Source organism: Sinohyriopsis cumingii, chromosome 2 (assembly GCF_028554795.1).
Source record: "Sinohyriopsis cumingii isolate HCF-2022 chromosome 2, ASM2855479v2, whole genome shotgun sequence".
In the NCBI taxonomy this organism is placed as follows: Eukaryota; Metazoa; Mollusca; class Bivalvia; order Unionida; family Unionidae; genus Sinohyriopsis; species Sinohyriopsis cumingii.
In genome coordinates, this window is record NC_142962.1 from 65,949,854 (window position 1) to 65,973,118 (window position 23,265).

Sequence of the window (23,265 nt, forward strand, 5' to 3'; positions counted from 1 at the left end):
GTTGCTAAATATAGTCTCTGAGGAAAGTAATAAAGGTTGGTTCTTGCTAATATCTTTCTTCTGGGTGGGGGATTCAGGCCTATGCTTCACATATATTGTTTTAAAATTATCATGTGCACACACACCATGACACAAACCAAGTGGTGTAAGGGGCAATCATACAACTAGCTTTTGTCAAGTCCAGGAGATTTCAACCTTCATACCCATTAGTGCCCACACTTGGAGTCATAACATGGAACCACTGAGGTTCACACAAGGAAGCTGCAGTGGCTCAATGGTTAAGGCCATGGACACATGACCAGATATTTGCAAGAAGTTGTTTAAATGAATGTCCATTTTTAGTTATGGTAGCAATGTATTTGATGGCAAATTGGTATAATTTTTATATAAACAGGAAAGCACATATTAACTGGATGCTCTCTGTCCAGTTTTGTGAAATTCTATTCAGCAATTTAAAGAATGGCCCACTCAATGAACACAGTCTCTAATCATCACTCTTCCTTAAAAAAGGGAATCTGCAGCTGTGCCAGAACTACCAAACAATCAGCCCTATCAGTCACCCAAGCAAACTTGTGCTAAAGATCATCCTCAACAGAATGAAACCTCAAGCACAGCACATCATTGCTGAAGAACTGGCATTGTTTCAGAGTAGGATGTAGCACTATAGAACAGATATTCAATCTTAAAATCCTCTGTGCAAATTATCTGCAGTATCATCAGGACCTCTATCATGTCTTCACTGACTCCAAGGTGTTGGAGAGGGTATGGCATGCACCATGTGGATATACAACATAAGTGCAAAGTAATTAGCACCTTAAAAAACCTGTAACACAAGGCAACTAGCACAGTTCTTGTCAATAGGAGATTGATTCAGAACCACAGTCAGAATCAGCCTCCTCTCACCCACCCTCTTCAACATCTACCTGGAAAGGCTCATGTCCAATTCCTTGGAAGACCATGAGCACAGTATCAGTGTTGGCGGCAGAACAATCACCAACTTGCATTTCGCTGATGATTTAAATTGCTTGGCATATGAAAAGGAACTGGAAACCATAGTGAACTGTCTCAACCAAGGTCCACTAAGGTATGGATGGAGATCAGCAATGAAAAGTCCAAGCTAATGACAAACAACCCAAGTGGAATCCAAAAGGAAATAAGGGTGAATAAAACAGAAGATGGGCACAAGCTATAAGTATCTAGATGCTATAAACTCTGATGAAAACCTGTTCTTTCCAGGATTGTGCAGACAACAACTGCACTGGCTAGGATGATGCATATTTGGAAGGACAGTGACATTATGCTTAAGTCCAAGATCAAGCTTATATGCTCCCTCATCTTGTGTACATTCCTGCATGCATGTGAGACACAGAGCTTGACAGCAGAACTAGAGAGAAAAATCCATGCTTCTAAGGTGAGATATTATCGAATTATCCTGAAAATCTCATACTAATAACGCATCTCTAATGAGGTGTGTATTCGAATTAGACCATAAAAAGATCTGCTCACCACCATAAAGAAATGCAATCTAAGACAGTATGGTCACGACTCACACTCATCTGGCCTGTCAAAGACAATCCGACTGGGCAGTTGAAGGAAGGAGAAAACAAGGCAGACAGAAGAAGAGATAGGGAAATATCAAAGAGTGGACAGGCATGGATTTTGCAAAGTCCAAAAGAGCAGTGGAGAACAGGACAAAATCGAGAGAGATTGTAGCAAAGTCATCAGTGGCACCTGTACACCCAGCCAGGTTATTGGGAGAAATGAAATGAAAATGAAATGATCAATTCCCAGTAAAGTCATCTAGCAGAAACCAAACTGCTGATATATGCATGTGTTTACCATAGGGCTCTGCCAACTTCTTCAAGTGGATGGGGGTGGGAGTGGGTGTGGGTGGCAGGGTTTATATTTGTAATGGGGCCAGAATATCTGAGTAATTGCTTTGAGACATGAAATACATTTATGTGAATCTCTCTGTATGGAACCATCTGGCATAATTGCTGTAAGAGCCAGGCCTGCCATGCAAGGTGTGCTGTAGTGGTATGGTTATCTATAATATCCAGTAACTGAAGCGTGCTCCTCTTTTCCCTTATCTATAACACGCAGATGGCTAATTGCATTAAGTAAATGTTGCTAGCACTGCAACAATTAAGCCCTTTCCTTTACATGTACTACTTTCAGATAGCAAAGTTAAACTTTCCTTATGCCTTACAAATGGCCTTTACCTAGCTTTTGCCCGATATTACTAATGGTCTCTTTTAATACATCTGTTTATCCCATTATCACCCTGATAGGATGAAATGATTGGCAATAATTCCCTGCAAGTGATTCAAAATATTATACAAATGGAAACAATTCTATTATAGAGCAGAATCTTGTTTGCTTGCAGAATGTTGGCTCAAATACACTGAATCACACAAAATTTTATTCAGGCCTCAAAAAGGTCAGGATTTGCATGTATTCAATAAAAAAGAAAAAATCTAACCAGAAATTAAGCTGATGTTTACACCAAAATCTAACAACAAAATTACTAGATCTTATTTGTCTACATTCTTCTTAAGCAGGAAGATTAAACAAACAAGCCACCCTTCAACTCATCAAAAACGTTTAAAATGCAAAAACTACATCATAATGAAACAAGAAATTTTGGTAGAGAAATTTAAACTACTATTGTAATTTGTAAAGCTTTTTATATTTTATAAAACATGTAAAAAATTCTATGTCAAGCATTTTTTGTCACAAGTCCACTTGTAAATTTAATGTGCAAGGTTCTGTGACCTGATTTACCAGGGAGCAAGGTCTGATGGTAGATATATCAAAAATTTACTTTTGAAATAGAAATGAAGTTTCTCAAGTTGGTTACCCTAATCCTGATCTCTGCAAGTCCATCTCCATGCAGCTAGTCCTCGTTCTTACATGGCAACCGATGAGGAATAACAATTCATTCTGTATTTCTTGGGCACTGATTCAAGAAATGACCCTTCCTTGTCCTGGAAGAAAAAAAATGATTACCTAATATAGTGCCTAATAATTAGTTATAAAAAAGGCAAATATTACCTGAAAACACTTGCATGCCCCACTATATATGTGATAAAAAGAAAGACTGTTACTGTTTATCTGCTTATCCAGGGCTCAAAACTGGTGATAATCCACTAGTCCAAGGCAAGAATATTTCATGTCAGACTAGTAGTTTTCAGAAAACTAATAGTCCAACAGCTGGTCACGTTTCAATTGTTCTCGGTCAGCATTTGTTTATATTACATTAAGTAATTTTTGAAAATCTGAATGACTGGACAGTTTCCTCAAAGTTAACTGTGTAAATCCCTGAGATTCAGTTTTGTCCTTCCAGCTACAAACAAAATGTATGTCAAATTCTGTCATCCATCACTCCTTGGTAAAGTTTAGTATTTAGGTCTGTTTCTCATGTGCATTCATGTTCCATCAACACAATCAAGTTTAAAGTGGTGACAATCTTAATGAAATGTAAATGTCCACTGAGTTTTCATCAGCAGTGTGTACAATATTTCTTTTAAAAGCAATATTCATACTCCTTGTATGTAATTTTACTGATTCCTAACTGATGAAATAGAATTCAAGACTCAACTAAACAACAAAGAAGAAAACATCCATGAACATTAAGTGAAAATCTTCCATAACATGACTCAGTATATTCCAAACTATAATGTCTCATACCAAATAATACTTGAACTGAGTTTTTTTCCTTGATAGATCAAATTTTGCAGAATGCATGTCCCAAACATCTGAAAAGTACATAAAACATGAGGACTATGTGGAACTGAGATTATTCACCTGGCAGACATTCAAAAAGATTTTCTAGTAACCAGTCTTACATTGGATGACATATAGGCATCATAAGCACAAACATTAAAGGTCTCCATGCCTAAGCACATTCTGTACATTTCATTAAATTCTTTTCAATGTTTTTGTGAAGTCATTAGAAAGTTTTATATAGTGTGTAAATATTTGATGGCAGGTCAGCATCATTTGTCAAAAAATTAAAGAGCTCCAGACCTGAGGATATTTTCTGTCAAATTTGGTTTATTTCTGTTTTTGAGAAGCCATATTTGACAGCATGTTGGCATTATTGTTGAAATTTAAAAAGCATCTATGCTTGGATGTTTTGAGTCGAACTTTCATTAAATTCAAGACAGTACTTATTAAGACGAAGTCTTTTAAAGCAAATTAGTATCTGAAATTGCATCTATACTGGAAGGCAAAATGGCACCATTTGTACAACTCTAAAAGGCATCCATGTCATGCTTTCTGTACAAATCAGTCAATATGTTCAAGGTCTTTTAAGAAAAAGACATTTTCAAGACTTTATATTTACAGCAACAGTGGTCATATTTGATCATAGAATCATTCATACAAACATGAAAGGCCTTTATGCAAGAATGCTTTCTGTGATTCAGTCAAAGTCTTTTCAGCAGTTTTCTGAGACATCATTAAAAAAGTTTTTGAGGGTAGTTCTTATCAGCAGGCATATTTGATGGCAAAATGGCATCATTGTGCCAACTGGAGAAGGCCTACATGCTAGAATGTTTTCCTGCCAAATTCTGTCCAGAGTGTTGAAAAGAAGACATTTGAAGTTCTTCTCTTGAAATGACACCACATCTGACAGCAGATTAGCATTATTTGAACCAATCTGAAAGGCCCTTTGTCCCACGATGCTGTTAAATAGTTAAATTCTGTTTATAAGTTTTGGTAGGTCACTTAATTTTTTTTCTTTCTATTTTCAGTAACTGTAGTCATATCTGTTGGCACACTGGCATCATATTTATAAAGTTTCAAAACCCATCATGCCAGGATGCTTTCTGTCAAATTGGGTCAAGTTCTTGAGAGTGGTTTTTGATAAGTCATTTAAAGGTTTCTTGTGCCATAATGATGTTTCATGGTGTTTATTTCTCTTATTCTTTGTGGCAATTTTTTAAGTCAATGTATGTGATTTTGCACTGAGTCAAATCCATGGCATTTGTAAGAATACTGTATTTTATTTGATTTTATTTAATAACTGTGTAAGGCAAAACTGGTCAAGAGGTAAAGCTTTGGTTTCTTTTATCAAAATGACATGGTTTGAAGTGTTGTAGAAACAGTCTGTACTTGCTGAAGCATTTGTCATAAGCTGAAATTCTGCAGTGATCAATACATGAACGGAAGCAGGAGAAAATATAAAATAATTTTTTCAAACTCTGGAGAGGCATGTATTAATAATGGCAGTTAAATAAAAATAAATTCTGATTGGGTAAGCTAATGGTCTGGGGTGATGTTTCCCAGGTGAAGTCTTGTGTTTTAATAAGGGCTTACTCAGCAGAACTAGCATCCTAAGTTTTTGCATGAAGTGAAAAGGATCTTGGCTCTAGGGAAAAGGAGTACTCCCTCATAAAGCTTGTCCAAGGAAAATGTAGCTGACAGTCTTTGAGAAACACTTAACCAGCCGTGTAATGAGTCCATCCAACTAAAGGAACAGAGAGCGAACTTCAAAGCAAGGTACTGTGCCTTAATGTCATACATAATATTTCTCTGTCAAAAGTCTTAAAATAAATGTTTGAATTGATTTGTCTTAAATTATATATGAATGATGTATGCTAAGCATTGATTATTATTATTAGGTTTGTGTGATGCTTTATGCTGATGAATTGTTAGTTAGCAATAACAAAGTAAGCTAAAGGAAATGTTGTTTGATAAATTTTTAAAAGGAAGGAGCTTCCATGGCTAAATGTAAGAGAGACAACTGGAATAACAGTGAATGACCTGTAAGAAGCTGGAAGCAGAGAGAAGCCATTATAGGCAGCAATGTGTGAGGAAGCCAGAGGGATTCAGTTGACCCCAACCTAGAGAGATGAATCTGATGAGTGACCTGCAACCAGATCTGGTTATTCAGATATGCTGGACAATTAAGTTCGAAATGCTCAGTCGATTTCATGTTGAAATTTGCAGTATTTTTATAAATGGAACTGCTAATTGCATTTTTAGAACTTTAATTTATTTTTCTAGTAAAAGTGTATCATAGAATTGGTCTTGTAAAATTTTATTTGTTTATCTAATTAATTAAATTGTTACATTCTGCACCATGGCCAATCTACCTATAGACATCCATTTTTAAAAAAAAACAGCATTCAAAGGGTAATACTGACCCCCATCATATCTGTGTGTGTGTGTGTGTGTGTTCTCTTATTTAAATTATGTCCTCTACTTCTCAGTATGCATTTAACATTGGTTTTAAGCAGTATTTTATTTCGAGTTGAAAATTATATGTTTATAATAAACAAGTTTTATATGTGAATAAAAATTATCCTACACATACCCATTGTATTCATAACTGCAAGTGTGTATATTTGAATGGAGAGATACATGCAGTGTATTTTGGCCATGACTTGAAAAGAGCAGAAACTATATATTGTAATGAATTGTAACAGACAGGAGAAACAAGATTATGGTATTGTAATTGCAAGTTGGTTAAAATGCTTAATAAACTTCTATTTAAACATTTTTTTACTTTCTGAGAGTCCACTATAAAATTGCAGTCAAAAAAATTTCTAACTTGCTTTAAAACGACCCCTGTAATTTCCCCTCATATAGCCTTCTGTTATGTGATAATGTAAAATGCCTACCGCTTGTAAAGATTAAGCAGTGTACTAAGTTCTCATTATTATTATTATTATTATTACTGTTATCACACTGTGGCCATATCAGATAGCAGATTGACATTATTTGTACAAACATTCTCCAAAATGCTTTCTGTCCATTTTACATTCTTCAATCTTTACTCTTAATTGACCAATTTGTGGTGATGTGTCATTAAATCCAAACAAATAAAGTACATATGCTTTCTGTTAAATTTGATAAAATTCAATTCAGCACATAACAGTTGATCTAGTTTTAGTAATGGCTGCCACCTGCCAAAATAGACAACATAATCTGATTATTTTGCATAAAATGAATGTCTGTTCTGAAAGGTAACTAACAATTTTTAAAATTGCTGCAGATAACGAGATTCATGATTGAAAATCCAGCTTCACAGTTCTACTAGACTAGAGTTTTGGTATCTCCTCTAACTGACGATGTTTGGGATCTTCACATTGATGAGATGCAGACCTCACAAAACTGGGGTCTAACTGGATGAGGTTTGGTGTCTTCACACTGATGAGATACAGACATCACAAAATTGGGGTCTAACTGGATGAGGTTTGGTGTCTTCACACTGATGAGATACAGACATCACAAAATTGGGGTCTAACTGGATGAGGTTTGGTGTCTTCACACTGATGAGATACAGACATCACAAAGTTGGGGTCTAACTGGAAGAGGTCTGGTATCTCTTCTCACTGACCAGACCTCGTAAAAATGGGTTCTAACATTAGTCAATACATTTTTGTATCATTCATTATCCACACAACAAATACAGGACTGAAACTGATCAATAGTTTGGGCACAATGACAAGCATCAGTAAAAATTTCAAGTGTTCCCACTTAATTATTACTGCATGGAATGTTTAAATAGACATAAAGATACATCTCTACTTTTATGTAATACTAGGACACATCAAATGACAATACATCTTCACTTGCATGTCACACTAGGATACATCTTCCCTTATACATGCCACATGAAGATTATCTTCACTTGTATGTCAAATGAAGATACATCTTTACTTGTACGTCACACTGGGATACATATTCACTTTTACGTCACACTAGGAGACATCTTCCCTTATACATGCCACATGAAGATTATCTTCACTTGTATGTCAAATGAAGATACATCTTTACTTGTACGTCACACTGGGATACATATTCACTTTTATGTCAAATGAAGATACATCTTCACTTGTATGTCACACTAGGAGACATCTTCACATATACATGTCACATGAAGATAATCTTCATGTATGTCAAATGAAAATACATCTTTACTTGTATGTTACACTAGGATACATCTTCACTTGTATGTCACACTACCATTCACCTTCATTTGCATGCCACAAAATGACACAATTCTTCACTTGTATGACAGAATCTCATTCCAAGCTTGGATAAATATCTATGACAACAACTACCATCAATGTACTCAAGCAAATCTATTTATGTACTGTACTAACATCACCTGCTGCCAATCCTTTTTAAATATGCAACAATGGTGACTTGTTTATGATACTTTTATAAGTCTAGATACGTGTACATTTTACTATGAAATCTGACAGGATAAAACATGCTTGTACTATTTATAGAGATGCTCTAGCTGTAGGTCAATTACTGTGTACACTGGCTTGAAAGTTGAGATTTTTCTAATATTTGGCCTCAATTTTTTAAAGTAACAGCATATTTAAATCTGATACTCTCTCATCTTCAGTCCAAACTGTACTGGTATATTAGTCATGTGTTAGACTTTTATATGCTTGGCTTAAAAGTTTAAATATTTTTTTAGCATGTCTGGTTAATAGGAAAACGCCAATCTACACAATCCAGTTTAATACTAAAATATTGACCACCATGCAAGTATATATGGTAAAATTTAAAGAAAAAGAAATTGCACAAACTACTGAATCCCTTGTTAAGACACATTACAGTATATGGAAATAAAACTATTAGTCTACAAAAGTTGAAGGAACTGGATTATGTAGAAATAAATGGCTTATAGCTACTTGCATTACACCTCTGCAGTAATGGGGTTTGCTTTATGGTCCAAACATGCACATATGCATGCAGAGTGATTGCCTATTGTTGGGGTGTGTGTGTGTGTGTGTGTGTGTGTGTGTGTGTGTGTGATTTGGATTCCTAATGTAACTTTAACAATTTTTCAGTCATATCGCTACGATGTCTGCAGTGTAGCAGTTCATAGTGATGTCTAGCACTAGGGCATCATGCCGCAGACATTTAGCATGATGTCCCACCCAGTCACATTATCCTGACACCTGGCCGACCAGTCCTAACACTAACCTCTTAATGCTGAGTGCCAACCAAGGTAGCTGTTAGTACATTTTTATAAGTTTTTGGTATGACTTGGCCAGGGATCAAACCCACGACCTCCAGCGTCCAAGGCGGACACTCTAACCACAAGGCAACCAGAGCAGTCCCTATTCTTGGTCAGCAGAATGTTTCACTAGAGTGTATTCCATTTCCTTCACTTCTTAACTCTTTACTACACATATGTTTGGTGGTTGAATTGCTTAATTCACAAAAATCAGACCAAAAAGCAGGATATGCAGCAAAGAGTATGATAAGAAAAGGTTGGGGTTGTACAGTAAAGGGTTAATTACCTCACATCTACACTGAAAAGAATGTGAAAGAATTCATGGGAAGTCGGTTTCTTCCTTCCTTTAATCTTTTTGATTGCCAAGTACTAAGATATTCCTTGATATTTTTGTGAGACTCAAACATTTAAATTTGGTAACAAAATGTTTTCTTATGTGCTTGAGTCATCATGTGCACATGTGCAATACAGAAATATCTCTCAGGGGCTTAGACCTTGAACCTGATATCCTGAACAAAAGATCAATGAAGTCATCTCAAAATCTGTCAAAATATACCCAAAAGGCTCTGCTAAGTGAGAATCTGACCCAACAGCCAAACAGTTTGAAAATTTAAGTGTGTTGGAAAGGGCTGCTCAACAGATCTTAATAAAAAAAACCAATCACTGTTTCTCTTCGAAAAGGATGAGAAGAAACTTAGCCGCAGTGCTTGACATGTTTTCTGCTGCACCAATCAAAAGATTCTTGATTTAGGATCACAGACTTCAGATGTTAAACTTCTCTTTGAATGAATGATGCACTTGACAACTTGGTCAAAAACTTTTTTTTGCAGAGATCATTTGAGATGAGTCAAGTGTAACGATGGAGAATCTGTGGGCTGTTGTATAGGTCAGGGACTTGACTTTCAATATGGCTGCCATGACAGCCATGTTGATCATAGATCAGTACCATTTCCATATAAGACCATCAACAAATCATATGAAATCTTTAAGTGAAAAGCCTTTGTCAATATGAAATTTAGTTTCAGAAAAGTAACAATAGATTTTCATTATGGCCACCATGTGGAATATCAGCTCCATTTTCAAATAGGATCATTAACAAATAATAAAATGTCATTTTGTATAAACTCACAAATATATTCCCATCTATTTAGGAGTAACAGCAACAAGATTTTGAACATGACCTACATGGTGGCCATGCTGGGTATCAAATCAGTACCATTTTCACTTACTACCAAATAGTTACATAAAGTCGTGTAATGGAAACATCATGCTGATATGCCCATCTATTTAGGATTAGTCAAGCTACTGTATGACAAGATTTTAAATATCACTACCATGATAGCCATGTTGGATGTCATATTGGCACCATTTCCATTTAGGATCATCTACAAATCACAGAAATTCATTTTGGTGAACACCCCATGTCAATATGGCAGCCAGCTAGGGAAAGCAGTAATAATTTTCAATATGGTTGCCACAGTGACCATGATGAATGTCAGATCAATACTTTTTGCATTCAAAATCATCTACAAATAATAAAATTCTTTGAAAATCACTTGTTGACGTAACCATCCATTCAGAAGCAGCAACACCTATATTTTTTAAAGATGGCCACTATGTCAACCTTATTAGACATATGAGGTACATCATTTTCTTTAAGGACCTACTAGACCTGGTGAAGAACCTGTATGCCGATGTCCAGTCTTTCTCCCAAGTAGTTCAAGAGGAGTATTGTTAACAAACAACTGCTAATGAACAGATGACAGACAGCCAAAGACAGTTGATTTATTCATGAGGTCTTCCAGCCATAGAGCTAAAAATAATTCACACAGCAATTTATATAAAAGCAGCCATAGGCACTACCAGACTGGATGGAAACATTCACATGTTCTTAAATGATTAAGTAGAGAAAGAAAACATTTATGAGAGATGACTGTTACTGCAGTAAGAACCATGTATTTCTTCTGTGAGTCTCTTCACCGGTTATCAGGATTAGTCATAAAATTAAGTCCCTTCATTTTACAGCACACATCTACCTTATAGATCTGACTTCATTTTACTAATCAGCACACATCTACCATATAGATCTGACTTCACTTTACTTATCAGCACATATCTACCATATAGATCTGACTTCATTTTGCTTATCAGCACATATCTACCATAAAGTTCTGACTTCATTTTACTAATCAGCACACATATACCATATAAATCTGACTTCATTTTACAGCACATATCTACCATATAGATCTGATTTTTGTTGTTGTTGTTGTAGGGTTTAACACCACTTTTCAGCACATGATAGGCTATACATGGCAGCCAGTATTAATGGTGTATAGATCTGACTTCATTTTACTAATCAGCACACATCTACCATATAGATCTGACTTCATTTTACTAATCAGCACACATCTACCATATAGATCTGACTTCACTTTACTAATCAGCAAACATCTACCATGTACATCTGACTTCATTTTACTAATCAGCACACATCTACCATATAGATCTGACTTCATTTTACTTATCAGCACAGTTCTACCATATAGATCTGACTTCATTTTACATGTACTTATCAGCACATATCTACCATATAGACCTGACTTCATTTTGCTAATCAGCACACATCTACCATATAGATCTGACTTCATTTTACTTATCAGCACACATTTACCATATAGATCTGACCTCATTTTACTTATCAGCACACATCTACCATATATACCTGACTTCATTTTACTTATCAGCACAATTCTACCATATAGACCTGACTTCGTTTTACTAATCAGCACACATCTACCATATAGACCTGACTTCATTTTACTTATCAGCACATATCTACCATATAGATCTGACTTCATTTTACTCATCAGCACACATCTACCCTATAGATCTGACTTCATTTTACTTATCAGCAAATATCTACCATGTACATGTAGATCTGACTTCATTTTACTTATCAGCACATATCTACCATATAGATCTGACTTCATTTTACATGTACTTGTCAGCACATATCTACCATATAGACCTGACTTCATTTTGCTAATCAGCACACATCTACCATATAGATCTGACTTCATTTTACTTATCAGCACACATTTACCATATAGATCTGACCTCATTTTACTTATCAGCACACATCTACCATATATACCTGACTTCATTTTACTTATCAGCACAATTCTACCATATAGACCTGACTTCGTTTTACTAATCAGCACACATCTACCATATAGACCTGACTTCATTTTACTTATCAGCACATATCTACCATATAGATCTGACTTCATTTTACTCATCAGCACACATCTACCCTATAGATCTGACTTCATTTTACTTATCAGCAAATATCTACCATGTACATGTAGATCTGACTTCATTTTACTTATCAGCACATATCTACCATATAGATCTGACTTCATTTTACATGTACTTGTCAGCACATATCTACCATATAGACCTGACTTCATTTTGCTAATCAGCACACATCTACCATATAGATCTGACTTCATTTTACTTATCAGCACACATCTACCATATAGATCTGACTTTTGAACTACACAAATTAGGACTATTACAAACCTATTATTCTTAATATGAAGTTCGTGGGCAGGCATAGGTCTATAATATGTTTGCTTAATGAATGATTTTAATACGTTATTCAACAGATATCTTACATTCCTGAACCATTATCTGTTGTGATAATCAAACAAGAGCTTGTAAAAGAGTATATACAGTTTTATACAAATGGCTATGGCCAGATCTCCTTGCTTTCTAATGAACTATGTATTAAAATATTTATACCCAAGTCCATTAGATCAGTCTCCATGAAGGACTGAGCAATCAGTTTGTCTGTCTGTACGTAGGTAGGTAGCTAGGTAGGTAGCTAGGTAGGTAGGTAGGTCATACACTGGTCTGACTACAACCCATTTTAAATCCAGATATACAGTACTTGCTGGTTGTGCTTGCTACTGTAAAGTAATTACAAGTCATGAACTGTCTCTTACATGGTGTCTGTGACTGCATACTTCATGACACTGCTGAACTGACATATCTCAATGAAGACAAATTTCATTCTCACCTGCCATAATAAGTAAACTGGGCTATTTCAGCTATCCTGCTGCATCAAGAAACCCACACAAAGTCACCAATTCAATAAGAAATATAATATCTTTGCTTTTACAAAACTTGAAAGAAATATTTGTTTGCCATGAAGCTGGAAGCATATACCTTTAGACCAAACCAAAAAAAATGATTATTCCACTCTTTCAAGTTTTGGTTTGGTATTTTATGGCACAGCAGCACAAGCAGGTTACAATTATTTAGTACTGAGGCAACTGGGGTAAATTGTCTTGCCCAGAACACACCAATGTATCCAACCCAGTCTGAGCCAATAGAAGGATTCAAACCTGAATACATTTGGTCCCAAGTCTGGCATTCTAACCACTCAGCCACACACCTCCTTAAGTTTTATACTGGTAGTTTTCAAAAGCTTGGTAACTAGGAATATATTTATGGTAATTTAGATATTTATACACTTGTTTTTAATTATGTTTGGGGTACTTTACAAATATTTATGGACAACATTATTACATGTAATAATAATTTTCAGATAAATTTTAAGCATACGAAAATCTTAATATAAATTCATACAAAGATCTGTACAAAAAACATCAAACACAAAAATTAACTAGTTTTCGGCATTGATAGTTTACATAAATAAACGGTATGAAACATTACGATACCAGGTATTTGGTTTGTATTAATGCTACATGCCCTAAGTTTAAAGAAATATACAGTAATTTGCCTTAATGGTATGTTTGGGAGTTATAGACAGCAGTCTAATCGGATACAGCACAACAAAATATCCCTTTCACACACTAATCTGCAACCTCTAAGATAGGAAATGAACAAGAACTGTTTAAATAAACACATGCCCCCCCCCCCCTTCAGCTTTTCATATGTCAAACAGCAAAACCCCATGCACTCAGTGGCCTCAACATGAGGCATGACCAAAGGGCAGGAATGTTACAGGTGAAACTATGATAATGCTTATAATACTGGGGGGGGGGGGGGGGGGCAAAAACAACAAGTATTTTAATTTTGGACCCAATGGCCTCATGCACAGATATAACCCAAAAGCATGATGTGATAAACAAGAATGTGATGATATTATATTCCAAATATACACCAAATTGGATGAGGCTCTACTCAAATGATAATAGAATTATTCAGAATGTGTTCTACATCTTTACTCAATGGCCCAACTCAGGGTTACCAGGATTATGAAAAAACTGGACAATAACCCCCTCAACAGCCTACCCCACCACCTGACAAAAACACCATGGATTTTTTCATCAACTAATTTTTGCCATTTTGGTAGCAGCTGTGTACCTGCAAATACCTGTAGTTCTACACTGTTAGAATTGCCATGGCACAATGCATTTAATATTGATCAAGATTGATATAAATATTAAACCAAATTCTTCTGTAGATTGTTTTTTTTGTAATGTGGAACATGTTTGATTGATCTACCTCGGCTCTCCCATTCACCAACAATGTGGTTCAGGGCTAGATATTGGTGTTTCCAAATTGACATCAGTTGGTGTTGTCCCAATATGTTTAAGTTTTTGTCCATCATACAAAAAGAACAGTCATTACTAGTCCTCTGTACAAAGATACTCACTGCGAACCAACCTGACTGTTCAAGAAAGTGGTTGTAATGCATGTTATTACTTTTTCAGGACTATGCAAACAGAGAAACTGTAAAGGAGGGGATTGTTTTCCCTGGTGGGTGTTCCGCCAAATTTGGTTTTCGTTATCTAGGGGTTGACCGCCCTCGATGTTATTGCCCGGTTCGAGTAAATATAAATATAAGTGGTGAAACTTATAGGTGAAGTAGATAGAGATCTGAGCAGGTATATAGAACAAACCAACACGAGCCCCCGTACATGTAAACAAACAATTTAAACAATTACATAAACCAACTGTGAAAATTCGTTACATCAGGAATATACTGTTTGAGAAATTTAAACTTTCACCGAAATACAAAGAAAATGCAAATAGATTTTAAATAAAACAGCTGATCTGTTTACTGATAGATTTAGTTCATCATAGGATCAAGTAAACAATCGAAGTCAACGTCCAGTATGACTGCATAACCTGCTCGTCCTCAGTTTGTTCTGCTTCCACTGTAGCTGCTCAGAACCTTGGATCTCAGGATGATACTTTCCACCATGCATCTCAGGATACTCTCAGAATACATTTCAGAAATTAATACGTCGCAGGATTAAGTCACAGGATTGTATGTCCCACTGCACATCTCTCTATACTTCTCAGTATACGTCTCAGAATAACGTCACATCATACATCACAGGATTATACATCTCAGAAGCTATTTTCTCCCTTTTAAATAAATATAAATAGAGACAACCTAAATTTCCCGTTATTTATGATACAGGGGATTCTGCATTATTCTCCCTCATTATCAGATTTTACTATCAATTGACTCCACATGTCCTAGAATGACCCTAGTTAGTCAAATGGCTAATTCATTATGCCTTGACCGTACACATTAATGCACCATATGTGAGGCCTGGAGTTCTAAGCCAGCCTCAATTTACACAGCGAATAACTGGGATACATCACATCAATTACTACATCATTTCAGTCAATACACACTTACTCTTAATCATACGTGAAATCTTCTAAATTCGGCGAATTCACACGGATTCTCCTAATCATATTAACTAATGTAATGCATTAAATTCTTAGAACCTAATTCTTATGCAAACAAGATGACAAATTCAAACAGTTCGTCAAACTTACCTAAAGAATATTAATGTACGACTTCCTATGCATAAACTCAACACAGTTATACTTCATAAAGTAAATTATTATACGAATGTAGAAAAAAGATTCATGCAAATACAAGTAAATAAATTCAGCAAAGCATTATATATGGCATCAACAAATTACATGGAATTGTCACACTACCTTTGCTTTCAACGTTCCTCCCTCTAATCGGCAAATTAGTTCGTCGGTTCCTTTTGACAACAGTCCCCTTTGGACAACAGTTCTTTTACGAGGAATTTCTTGCAAATCCCACGGAGTCCTACTCTTGGGTTTCCTCTTACAGGAAAAACTTAGACTGATTAAAATTTCCGATGTGGCAATTTCAAAACCTAGAAAATTTTGTGTGGGAAACACGCCCCTTATTTAACGTAACCAATCAGAATCAAACATCTCTGCCGCCTTTTTTCAGAGGCGCCAAAGTCGGGGTCAGCTTGACCTGGTAGTTTGAGTAACAGAGTTTCTGCGATTTCTCAATTGTGACAACTCTACCATGAAAATGAAGTTTACTGTGTCCCTAATAGTCTGTCTGGCTGCTGTATAAACAAATGCTTAATTAAGAATAAAATTCTCCCTCTAAAGACATTACCGTACACGGTAGTATGGCGATATGATACACGCTTGTCTCCATAAATCTAATTAATGGTTCTCTGGACTCAACTAATGTATTCTTGTTAGATCGCCAGAAATTTGCCCCCTCACAGACACCCTATAATAATTAACATGAACAATGCACAGCTTTTCTTCTAGTATTAGCAGTGTGAAAAATGTCTTAGCTCTGCCTGTTTAAACATAAAAGTGGTGATCAAGCATGAAATATCTTAGTTTCAAAATGATTAATTCCAAAAAGTATGAAAAATATATAATGGGGACCATGAAATATATGTAAATGAAAACTTAAACCAAAACCTTAAAGGCAGACTCAAGTCCCCCTTTACAAACTCCTTTCAATTATTTTGTAAGATTTATCCAATATCTGAAAATTTAAATGTACATGAATATTCTCCCTTATAAGGCTGTAAACAACTTTCGCAGTTTCCACTGACTCAAGTCCATGTGACATCACTGTTGGAATCCCATATTGTGGATCACCATTATTCTACAGTGGCTTGGTGTGAATTTTTTTGGATTATTTTGTAGGTGTGTGCATTATTAAGTCATGTAATATAAATGACACCTTTCCCCAAGCCATGAAGAATTGACATCCTGTCCACTTAATCAGGTCAGTGTATAAATTAGTTTTGAATTCTTTGAATAAACTAGAAACATAAATTTCAGGAAGTGTCAGTGATATCTACTTTCTACTGTATTGGGATGTGAAGTTGTTAGACTACATTGTTAAAACTGAATTAGGAATACATCTACATTTTAGACATCAAGAATAATGACAACCAGAAGTCATGCAAAGAAACAAATCAACCTTTTCTAAACACACATGCATTAAGTATGCAAGCCTCTTATGAAATGAATTTTTAAAAAACTGAAACACCGTACATAATCAACACAAGATAATGATTTTAACATTTCTATCCGGGTACTACTATTGTACATAAGGTTTGCACATCTATTTTGTGAAAATAACACTAATTAAGAAAAACACAAACTGCACTTTTCAGGGCTATTCTAGTAAGATTTTGATATGCAAGTCTGTGGGGAAAAAACATTTTGAAACATTTTAATGAAAACAAAATCAGGTGTCTGACCATACCTACCCTATATACTTGCTTATAAGTCAAGTCCAATATTATTGCATAATGCGCTGGCAGATCTGGGTCTGTGCAGTGTGTTAGAAGTAACCAGTAGAAGAAACAACACAGACCCTGATATACAGGTACATTATGCTATTATGATCAGGATCTTTGTTGTTTGCAGTTTGACTCAACTTATTAGTGAGTATATATGGTAAAAGAAAATGGTAATACTGCAAAACAAAAAGCAAGTTTTGTTGGTACTATTGTTGACACTTATGCATATGGTGGATAGTTTCCTCACTGACATCACAAGCTCACAAAAAAGTTGCTTGACTGTTTTCACAATTAAATAACCATATCTCCTGATCCAGTCATTGAATGTTCATCAAATCTTCATAGTGCAAATGAAATGTTTAACAAAACTAAGATTGCCTACTACAGTATAAACCATTCAGGCACAGAGTATACGTTTAATAACTTGTCGACAACAACGATGATGACAATGTTGAAAGTGGAAAAATGACTGCTGTGTATATCTTCCACTAATGTTGACTTGAAATTAAGTAAAAAAGAAACTTTCAACCAAACCCTTTCACCAAAATGTGTTTTCATTGTAAAAATTGCCCTCATGAACAGGAACAGGATTCTGCATCAGAAGCGGTAATTGGGAGAGAGAAGCTGCTAAATTTCAAATATGATGTCAGCTGAACAAGGGGTTATGGAAATATAAGTGATGAAAAAACTTAATCAGAAACTTTAACCAAAATTTGTTCCCATTACAATTCCTGATCCCATGATATCCTGGGGCAGGGGTTGTACTGAAGAAAGAAGGAGAGCATGTGATGATATTATATTAATAATAATAATAATATTAATAAACTATCTTTAATGAGGATAACACATTTGGTCATGGCTGACCCATCTGCCATGTGGTCCTCAGTTTTTGTAATCGGCTATGTTAAAAAAATATTTAAAAAATAAATAAATAAATATTTAAAACAAAATAATAAAAAAAATATTTAAAAAAATACACAAAATACAAACAGAAGACCATGCACATAACCAGGTATCGTCACACACTCATTCATACATATTTAACATGAATGACTATGTGTGACTATACTGGGAAACATACAAATATGAACAATATTCAATACACAGGTAACTACATTTCAGCATAATGTTGTTGTTGTTGTTGTAGGGTTTAACGCCATTTTTCAGCACACGATAGGCTATACATGGCGGCCAGCATTAATGGTGGAGGAAGAACCCAGGAAAACCCCGGAAAGAACCACCGACCCTCGAGAAGCTACTGGCAAGCTTTCTCACATACCCACATTAGCCGAATCCGAGACTCAAACCTACGCAGACAGAGGTAAGATGGCAGTGATCTATAACGGAGAGTGCTTTAGACCACTTGGCCACTCGGGGCCCCCATTTCAGCACAAGTCTTACTTACTATATATATATATATATATATATATATATATATATATATATATATATATATATATATATATATATATATCGAATAAGATCTGGATATATCAATTATGGATATGATTATAAAGTTTTCTATTCAGAGCTTTTATTATGTCATTCCAGCTGGTCTAGAAAAAATTTCTTTATTGATATTTTAAAAGAAGCAAGGGAAGTTGAATTACGTATCCTCATTGGTAAGGAATTCCATACAGTAGAAAAGTCAAGTGAATCAAGTAAGGGATTGAGGAAATATAAGTGATGGAAAAAATACTAGCCAATATATGTCCTAATATCACATTATCTAAAACTATGTTGGTGCCAGATTTCTCTTGCACAAAATTATCAACCTCAAATCATTAGGAATTAGCAAAATCTTGACCATATTGAAAACTGAACTTTGTTAAAACCACTGCTTTTTCATGTCACAAAATTCTCTAAAAATGTGTTTGTTATGAATAGGTTTCACTGCATTGTAATAAGAAAAAACTATTACATCATAGAATGTATACATCTTATACTGAAAAAGTTAAATCTTTTTTGAGAGACATCTTTCTGTCTCTCCGTCTTTTCTATCATTGCTTGACATAATGGGAAGGCTGAATTTCTTCTGACTTGGAAAAGTATGATAGATTAAAGTCCAACTCCCTCTGACAAATAAACCCTGCAATCCTGAATAAATAAAGCTACAATCAAATAAAGCACATACTTCCATGAGAGGATATCATACCCCTGCCATTTTGTTAGGCTTCTGGGTAATTTCTTATCACTGAAAAACGAGGCCTGCCTGTTGTTTTCTTTTTGCATAAGCTAGGTGCAGGTCCTATGTTGGGTTTCCAGTAAAGAAAATCAAGCACTTTATTAAGGTATCAGTAAAGTACTCAAAATAAAATCAGCTGCTTCAGTATTCTTACTAGCTAGTATCAGAAACTAAATACAGATATATGTATTACAGATTTACGTTTCTAAAAAAAAGTCACTTCATTCAACACAGTTGATGAAGGATTCATGGTAACAACTGAACGGGGATCAATACACAAACATTTGCCTCTATAAAGTGCATTAACCACAATTCTTCACATACATTTAAAAAAAAAACATTTTTGATTTTACAGCAATAGAGGGAACATATTTAAAACATTCAACCTCAGGAAACAACCTAGTTTTTGTCTTAGGCTTTTTTATATCTAATGTGTAAAAATACATATCCTTAAACTGTAAGTAAATAAATATTAAAGGTGAAAATTAGTTCAATTCAATTTCCTAACAAACTAATTTTCCTTTTAACTACTTAAGACATTCTTAAACAAAAGGACACATTTTTTCATGGATTTTAAGAATCTAACTCATCTGAGCAAGACATGATTAATTTCTTAACATTCAATTGCCAGTTCAAACATTTTTAATAAAAGTACAAAAACCCAACTTGTCATCCATACACAAATGATTAAGACAGCTGCTCACAAATCAGGTACTGTAAACAAGGATTCTACTAGCAAATCTCCTTACACTACTAAATGCCCATCTTTCATTGTAAGCAGCAAAGGGGACCCCCTGTGTGTTATCCCTGGGGAAGACTTCCATGGAGATTGATAGCCTTGTTATTTAGCTATTTAGCACTTTTGATTTTGATAAGAACCTAAGGAGACTCCACAGCAGAAGCTTCTCTAATGATAAAACTATGACAGCTCCAACAGTTATCATAACAAGCAATCTAAACTATTCCTGCTGGAAATTTTAGATGTAATTTTCAAAAAATTACCAGATACAACTTACCTGGATACTGGGCAGAGAGAAATTGATCTCAACTTTATTTTATGTAAAATATGCATGCATATTATGTACATGTATTTGGCAGAGATTACCATCTATACTTGCTCATAAGACAAGTCCAACTGTAAACTGCACAGACCCAGATCTGTCACTGCATACTGTGCTTGCAGATCAGGGTCTGTGCAGTTTGTCAGGAGTAATCAGTAAAACAAACAACATAGATCCTGATCTGCAGGCGCATTATGCTACAGTAGATCAGGATCTTTCTTGTTTGCAGTTTGACTCAACTTATAAGTGAGTACATACGGTAGATATTTAATGTTAAATCAATTTATTATTTTTAAATCTTGCTTGTAAATTTTCCTACAACTGGGAGAATGGCTTGCTTGATACCTTTTAAATCATGGATAACAGCATATTTAAGGTATGTAAATTGTAAAATCTGAAAATAAATTACACAAAGTTACACAAAATGATGTTTGATTCATGTTTCTCAGGAATAAAATTGTAACTGATACAACTAGATCGATGTTTATGCACATCCCCTGGAGTCCAACCAAACAGTTGATGTTGAATGTGTCCACTATCCATGAAAGAAAAAAGATTGCTTTAGAAACATGAAAATAAAATCATGCTATCTACATATGCATTCAAACTATATCAAGTGGTTTTTGTGCATTCTTACTAACAAGGTTTTCACCAAAGATAAGCCCAAAGAAAGACTGTTTTAATGGCCTGCCTGAAAACCTGACCATGTCATCAACATTTGCATAGGGCCCTTAACAGCGGAAATTATTTTTAAAAAGAAAGACTGGAGAAGATGGGCATTCAGAGGAAAAAACTCTTCCTAGACTGAAGGTCACATCGATATAAATGTACTTGATAACTCTGCCAAAACACAAAATCCAATATATCCCTCAGTAACATTATTATCCTGAATGTTAAGTTAGAAGGATAGGCAATCTGTGGCCATAACTTTTCTAACGATACAGAAGAATATTGGAAATTAAGCTCATTTAAGATCTCCTAAATATAAAGCTGCATGCCAAATTTTATTTACATACAACAAAGCTTAGTAAACTGACTTTTTAAAATATTACATATATCTGCATATTTAGATCTTCCATTATTTATTTTCTTAAAGTATGAATGAAATTTGCATACAATGTGGCCCGGTGAGGAAAAAGTGTAAACTGATGAGAATTGGTTATTCTGCCCATTATACAACATGACACATCAGGTTCATGCTGGTGAAAATTTCTTAAACTAAATTATTTACCTTTCTGAACATCATGTTCATTAACAGGACCTTTGCTGAGTATCATTATTGTAAAGAAAACATCTGGGTTAATTGGTCACTATACAGTCTGTTTCTTCATTTACAGCCGAAGAATGCATCCATGTGAAAGTTCAGGCAGTATGTTCTATCGCATTATCGTTTTTGACATCATTTATGTACATGTACATATATATATATATATATATATATATATATATATATATATATATATATATATATATATATATATATATACAATGTCATGATGATAATTAGGAGGTTTTATCTAAGACATGTTTTTAAACTGAATGCTGTTATAATTAAAGGTAAAACATGACAAGACAGGAAACAATCACAAGCTATGTGAAGCTTGGCATGCATACTGCCAATGCCGTACATATAAATAGCTGACAGCTCTAAGCCTTGCATGTAGATCAAGGTAGAGATTCAGCTTTGAATTAGTTTGATTAAACATCATTATTTTGGTTACTGTACACCATGACTTCATGCAGAAATTTAAGCAGCTGTTACAGTTTAGTTGTTCCTAAGCTTTTCTACTTACAAGAATCTGCTGTGATGGAGAGGTACACTTAACAGTAATGGAAAAAAAGCAATAACTCTGTAAAAATTCTGTGCACCAGAAAGTGGCATATCAAAATTTTATGATAAACTGATTATCAATTGACTTTAACTAAAAGGTACATAGAACCTTTTAAAACCTACAACACAGATTAGCCTAGGTGAGGTTTACATAACTCTGTAAGTCCTTAGTTACACTGACTTAAGTCCCCCACTACCAGCATAAATAGGGACCTATAATGATAAGGTAACTCCTGCATAAAGCTTAATGTAGCAAAATCGTCCACATCCAGACTTTTACTGGCACTTAGTCTTTACTGCTCATAACGCTCATACATTTTCTTAGTTTGTTTGGGATTGTTCAAACTATACAAAAAGACAATAAAACAAGAAATACAATATTGTTCTTCAACAAAAAGTGCAAATAAAAAATGTATCAGCTAAAAAGATGGAAGAAAATGAGCTTTTTGAATTAATATATACCACTAATAAATTATTTCTGCATGTGATTTTGGTTCTTTATCTAATTTAATATTGACTTACCTGCATTATTTTTTGGATTCTTAAGCTGCATACAAATTGATCAGTTTTCAGTGTATTTTCCTGATTAAGGAAAGTAT

General features: G+C 34.8%; 1 protein-coding gene across 3 annotated transcripts in view; it reads right to left on the minus strand.

Moving 5' to 3' along the window:
- The window catches only part of LOC149805074 (alpha-mannosidase 2-like), a 292,719-nt gene that overhangs the window by 82,340 nt on the left and 187,114 nt on the right, over positions 1 to 23,265 (minus strand). For all 3 annotated transcript variants that reach the window (XM_089947123.1, XM_089947128.1, XM_089947114.1), the window contains one exon: positions 2,861 to 2,987. The gene's annotated coding sequence lies outside the window, so the exon portion shown is untranslated. The remainder of the gene's footprint in view (positions 1 to 2,860; positions 2,988 to 23,265) is intronic.